Genomic DNA, 5,951 nt, shown 5'->3' with positions numbered 1-5,951 from the left:
TGACTCTATGAACGGACCTAAAGAGTTGACTTGGTGAGAGTACTTGGTGGGGTGACTCGATGAAAGGACTTAAAGAGTCAACTTGGTGAGAGTACTTGGTGGCTCGACTTTATGAGCAGACTTAAAGAGTCCACTTGGTGAGAGTGGGCCTAACGGGCCGATGTGGTGAGTGGGCCTAACGGGGCGAGTTGGTGGGGCAACTTGGCGAGTGGTATTAGAGAGCCAACGTGGTGAGGCGACTCGGCGAGTTGGTTCGTTGAGATGACATGGTGAGCTGACTTGGCGAGTGGACCTGGCGAGCAAACTTAAAGAGTCGACTTGGCAACGTACTCGAGTCGACTTGGTGAGGCGACCCGGCGAGCGGGCTCAAAGAGTCAACATGGTGAAGCGACTCATTGAGTCAACATGGTGAGGCGAGTCATGGTGAGGAGCTATCCTTGAGGCGACTTGGTGGGCCTACTTGACTAGTCGACTTGGTGAGCTGACCTGACGAGCTGACACGATGAGCGGGCTTAAAGAGGCGACGACTTGGTGGGGTAACTCGGCAAGCCAACTTATCGAGGCGAGATGGTGAGTCGACTTGGTGAGCTGACTTGGTGAGCGCACTTAAAGAGTCAACTTCATGAGGTGACTCGGCAAGTTAGCCCGCTGATGCAACTTGGGCAGGCCGACCTGGCGAACGAACTTAAAGAGGCGACTTGGGCGGGCTGACCTGGCGAGCGAACTTAAAGAGTTGACTTGGAAACATACTTGAACAACCGACTTGGTGAGTGGACATGGTGAGTGGGCTTAGAGAAGCAACTCGGCGAGGCGACTTGATGAACGGACTTAAAGGGTCGACTTGGCGGGGTGACTTGATGAACGGACCTAAAGAGTTGACTTGGTGAGAGTACTTGGCGGGGTGAACTGATGAACGGACTTAAAGAGTCGACTTAGTGGGAGTACTTGGTGGGCCGACTTGATGAACGGACTTATAGAGTCGACTTGGTGAGAGTAGTTGTTCTGGTGACTTGATGAATGGACTTAAAGAGTCAGCTTGGCGGGGTGACTTGTTGAAAGGACTTAAACAGTCGACTTGGTCGGGTGACTCGATGAACGAACTTAGAGGGTCAACTTTGTGGGGTGACTTGATGGACGGACCTAAAGAGTTGACTTGGTGAGAGTACTCGGTGGGGTGACCTGATGAACAGACTTAGAGAGTCGACTTGGTCAGAGTCCTTGGTGGGCCGACTTGGTTGGGTGACTTCGTGAACTGACTTAAAGAGTCAACTTGGTGGGAGTACTTGGTGGGGTGACTTGATGAACGGACTTCAAGGGTCGACATGGCGAGGTGACTTGATGAACGGTCCTAAAGAGTTAAATTGGTGAGAGTACTTAGTGTGGTGACTTGATGAAAAGACTTAAAGAGTCGAATTGGTGACAGTACTTGTTGGGGTGACTTGATGAATGCACTTGAAGGGTCGACTTGGTGGGGTGACTTTATCAACGGACCTAAAGAGTTGACGTGGTGAGAGTGCTTGGTGGGGTGACTTGATGAACATAGTAAAAGAGTCAACTTGGTGAGAGTAGTTGGTCGGGTGACTTGATGAACTCACTTGAAGAATCGACTTGGTTAGAGTACTTGGTGGGGTGACTTGATGAACGGACTTAAAGATTCGACTTGGTGGGCCGACCTGGCGAGGTGACTTGATGAACGAACTTAGAGAGTTGACTTGGTGAGAGTACTTGGTGGGCTGACCTGGCCAGGTGACTTGATGAACAAACTTAAAGAGTCGACTTGGTGAGAGTACTCGGTGGGCTGACCTGGTCACGTGACTTGATGAACGGACTAAAAGAGTCGACTTGGTGGGCCGACTTGGCCGGGTGACTTGATGAACAAACTTAAAGGGTCAACTTGGTGGGTCGAACTAGCGGGGTGACTTGGTGAGAGTACTTGGTGGGCTGACCTGGCAGGGTGACTTGATGAACGAACTTAGAGAGTCAGCTTTGTGAGAGTACTTGGTGGGTCGAACTGGCGGGGTGACTTGATGAACGAACTTAAAGAGTCGACCTAGTGAGAGAACTTTGTGGGCCGAGCTGGCGAGGTGAATTGATGAACAAACCTAAAGAGTTGACTTTGTGAGAGTACTTGGTGGGCCGACTTGGCGGGGTGAGTTGATGATCGAACTTAAAGGGTCGACTTGCTGAGAGTACTTGGTGGGCCGACCTGGCGGGGCGACTTGATGAACGAACTTAAAGAGTTGACTTGGTGAGAGTACTCGGTGGGGTGCCCTGATGAACAAACCTAAAGAGTCGACCTAGTGAGAGTACTTTGTGGGCCGACCTGGCAGGGTGACTTGGTGAGCAAACTTAAAGAGTCGACTTGGTGAGAGTAGTTGGTGGGCTGACCTGGCGGGGTGACTTGATGAACGAACTTAAAGAGTCGACCTGGTGGGCTGACTTGGCAGAGTGACTTCATGAATGAACTTAAAGAGTCCACTTGGTGGGCCGACCTGGCGAGTTGGTGGGGCGACTTCATGAACGGACCTAAAGAGTTGACTTGGTGAGAGTACTTGGTTGGGTGACTCGATGAAAGGACTTAAAGAGTCGACTTGGTGAGAGTACTTGGTGGCTCGACTTTATGAGCAGACTTAAAGAGTCCACTTGGTGAGAGTGGGCCTAACGGGGCGATGTGGTGAGTGGGCCTAACGGGGCGAGTTGGTGGGGTGACTTGGCGAGTGGTATTAGAGAGCCGATGTGGTGAGGCGACTCGACGAGTTGGTTCATTGAGATGACATGGTGAGCTGACTTGGCGAGTGGACCCGGCGAGCGAACTTAAAGAGTCGACTTGGCAACGTACTCGAGTTGACTTGGTGAGGCGACCCGGCGAGCGGGCTCAAAGAGTCAACATGGTGAGGTGACTCATTGAGTCAACATGGTGAGGCGAGTCATGGTGAGGAGCTATCCTTGAGGCGACTTGGTGGGCCTACTTGATTAGTTGACTTGGTGAGCCGACCTGACAACCTGACACGATGAGCGGGCTTAAAGAGGCGATGACTTGGTGGGGTAACTCGGCAAGCCAACTTATCAAGGCGAGATGGTGAGTCGACTTGGTGAGCTGACTTGGTGAGCGCACTTAAAGAGTCAACTTCGTGAGGTGACTCGGTGAGTTAGCCCGCTAATGCGACTTGGGCGGGCCGACCTGGCGAACGAACTTAAAGAGGCAACTTGGGCGGGCTGACCTGGGGAGCAAACTTAAAGAGTTGACTTGGCAACGTACTTGAACAATCGAGTTTGTGAGCTGACATGGTGAGTGGGCTTAGAGAAGCAACTCGGTGGGGCGACTTGGCGAGCACACCTGCTGGGGCAAGGTGGTAAAACGACTAGGTGATTCAACTTGGTGAGCTGACTTAGGGAGCTGACTTGGTGAGCAAACTTAAGGGGTCGACTTGGTGAGGCAACCTGAATAGTTGACTCGATGAGGTGACTTGGGGAGCCGACATGGTGAGCGGTCTTAAAGAAGAGGCGACCTGGTGGGGCAACCTGGTGAGGCGAGATGGTAAGTCATCTTGGTGAGTCGGCTTGACGAGCTGTGAGTGGACTTAAAGAGTCAATTCTTGATTTGGCAAAGACCACATGGTTAGATGACTTGGTGAGCCGACCTGGCTAGCAAAATTGGCAAGCAAACTTATAGAATCGACTTGCTGTCCCCAGCCAGGATCGCACGCCTGGGTCAACCTAACTTGGGTCACCCGACTAGGTTAACCCATCTCTGTCACCCTAGCCTCGGGTGACCCGACTGGGTCGCCAGAGTGGGTCGACGAGGGGAAAAAAAAAAATAACAAAAAAAATCATGAGAGGCCCTCTACAGAGAAAAGCGCTAAATTTTGGGCATTACAAAAAAAAAAAGAAACAAGTTACCCACTTTTGGATCACGCACAAGTTTCCGTTCACGTATTGCCGAGCCGACTCGAGGCGTTACGCCTAGCTAGCCGAATTCGAGGTAGGGTAGCCGAAACGATCCGATTTGAGAATTTTCTTTATAAAAAGAGATCATGATAGGCCTCGTAAGGCAAAAAAGAATGAAATTTTGGGAATTCAAAAAAAAACGTTACCCGATTTTGGATCGCGCACAGGGCTCGGGTCACGTAGCATCGAGGTGCCCTGGGTGACATGATTCGAGCGAAAAGTCGATGGTGGCATGAGTCGTGCAAAAACATTGGAGGCCATTAAGGCTCGAGGCGCTTCGAGTCAAGGTTGCCGAGGCGGGTCGGGTTGAAAACTTTGGGCGTTAACCAAAAAGAAAAAGTTAACCACTTTTGGATCATGTACACGGCTCGGGGCACTTAGAATCAAGTCGAGCACGATGAAATGAGTCGTGCAAAAAATTTGGAGACGACTCGAGTCGGGGCATCCGACTCTATTCGAGTTCAAAACTTTGGGACTTGACAAAAAAAAAGAAAAAAGAAAAAGTTACCCAGTTTTGGATCACGTAAGTGACTCGGGCCACTCAGAATCAAGGCGAGTGCGATTACATGAGTCGAGCAAAAAAAAAAAACATGGAGGCGGTTAAGGCTCGAGGCAATTCGAGTCGGGGTAGCTGAGTCGATTCGAAAACTTTTGCCGTTAGCCAAAAAAAGAGTTAATCACTTTTGGATCACGTACATGACTTGGGGCACATAGAATCAAGTCAAGCATGGTGACATGAGTGGTTCGAAAAAATTGCAGGCGATTAAGGCTCGAGGCAATTTGAGTTGGGGTTGCTGACACGATTCGGGTTGAAATCTTTGGGTGTTAACCAAAGAAGGAAGAAGTTAACCACTTTTGGATCACGTACATGACTCGGGGCACCAAGTCGAGCATGGTGACATGAGTCCTGCAAAAAAATTGGAGGCGGTTAAGGCTCGAGGTGATACGAGTCGGGGTCGCCGACACAATTTGGGTTGAAAACTTTGGGCGTTAACCGAAAAAAAGAGTTGACCGCCTTTGGATCACGCACATGACTCGGCGCACTTAGAATCATGTCGAGCACGGTGACATGAGTCATGCGAAAAAATTGGAGGCGGTTAAGGCTCAACGCGATTCGAGTCGGGGTTTGGGTAATTGGGGCGATTCGTGTCGGGGTTGCTGACACGGTTCGAGTTGAAAACTTTGGGCATTAACCCCCCAAAAAAAAAGGTTGACCTCTTTTGGACCACGTACATGACTCGGGGCACTTAGAATCAAGTCGAGCGCGGTGACATGGGTTGTGCCAAAAATTCGGAGGCGATTCGAGTCGGGGTAGCCAACTCGATTTGAGTTCAAAACTTTGGGGGTTAACCAAAAAAAATAAGTTGACTGGTTTTGGATCACGTACATGAGTCGTCTGCCCTCGCAAAAATTACAAAACCCAGGGACCCGCCTGGAATTTGCAGTCGGAAGATTTTTCTGCCCTCACGAAAATTTACAAACCCCACCCGCTCAAAATTTGGACTTGGAAGTTTTTTCCGCCCTCGCGGAATTTACAAACCCCACCCGCTCGAAATTTGGCACTTGGAAAATTACGAAACCCCGCCTGCCCAAAATTTGGACTTGGAAGATTTTTCCGCCCTCACAAAAATTGCAAACCCGACCCACATGGAAAACTTTTTCGCACTTGCGGAAATCACAAAACCCCACCCGAGGGGAATTCGGCACTTGGGAGATTTTTCTGCCCTTCCAAAAATTGCAAACCCCACCAGCTCAGAATTTGGGACTCGGGAGATTTTTTTCCCCCTCGTGGAAATTCTACAAAACCCCACTCGCCCGAAATTTGGCACTCGGGAGATTTTTCTGCCCTGGCAGAAATTTCTACAAAACCCCTCCCTCCCGCCCGAAATTTGGCACTCGAGAGATTTTTCCGCCCTGGCGGAAATTGCAAACCCCACCCGCCGGGAATTTGGCACTTGGGAGATTTTTCCGCCCCGGCAAAAATTGCAAAAACCCCACCCGCC

Source organism: Cupressus sempervirens, chromosome 7, assembly GCF_028749045.1.
Source record: "Cupressus sempervirens isolate cs-2001-9-10 chromosome 7, ASM2874904v1, whole genome shotgun sequence".
NCBI lineage: Eukaryota > Viridiplantae > Streptophyta > Pinopsida > Cupressales > Cupressaceae > Cupressus > Cupressus sempervirens.
The sequence above is the reverse complement of the archived record's forward strand: the minus strand, read 5'-3'. Positions refer to the sequence as shown.